This window comes from Lupinus angustifolius, chromosome LG18 (assembly GCF_001865875.1).
Source record: "Lupinus angustifolius cultivar Tanjil chromosome LG18, LupAngTanjil_v1.0, whole genome shotgun sequence".
Classification (NCBI taxonomy): domain Eukaryota; kingdom Viridiplantae; phylum Streptophyta; class Magnoliopsida; order Fabales; family Fabaceae; genus Lupinus; species Lupinus angustifolius.
The window spans coordinates 13,918,084-13,918,669 of NC_032026.1; the positions used below are offsets into that span (position 1 = coordinate 13,918,084).

Here is a 586-nt window from a genome sequence, read left to right on the forward strand (position 1 = left end):
ATCCTATCCTTATCATCATCCTCATCCTTATCCTCGTCCTCATCCTATCCTCTTCCAAATTCTCGTCGTCATCATATCCTCATCCTCATCCTATCCTCATTCTCATTCTCGTCCTCATCCTATTTTCCTCCTTATCCTCATCCTCTTCCCCATCCTCATCCACATCCTTATGCTATCCTCATCCTCATCCTATCCTCCTCCTCATCCTCATCCTATCCTCCTCCTCATCCTCATCCTATCCTCCTCCTCATCCTCATCCTATCCTCCTCCTCATCCTCATCCTATCCTCCTCCTCATCCTCATCCTATCCTCCTCCTCATCCTCATCCTATCCTCCTCCTCATCCTCATCCTATCCTCCTCCTCATCCTCATCCTATCCTCCTCCTCATCCTCATCCTATCCTCCTCCTCATCCTCATCCTATCCTCCTCCTCATCCTCATCCTATCCTCCTCCTCATCCTCATCCTATCCTCATTCTCATTCTCGTCCTCATCCTATTTTCCTCCTTATCCTCATCCTCTTCCCCATCCTCATCCACATCCTTATGCTATCCTCATCCTCATCCTATCCTCCTCCTCATCCTCAT

At 48.5% G+C, this 586-nt stretch overlaps 1 protein-coding gene across 1 annotated transcript in view; it reads right to left on the reverse strand.

Annotated features, from left to right (window-relative positions):
• LOC109333202 (subtilisin-like protease SBT1.5) overlaps positions 1–586 on the reverse strand; it is an 18,676-nt gene that overhangs the window by 5,549 nt on the left and 12,541 nt on the right. The gene's annotated exons all lie outside the window — the stretch shown is intronic.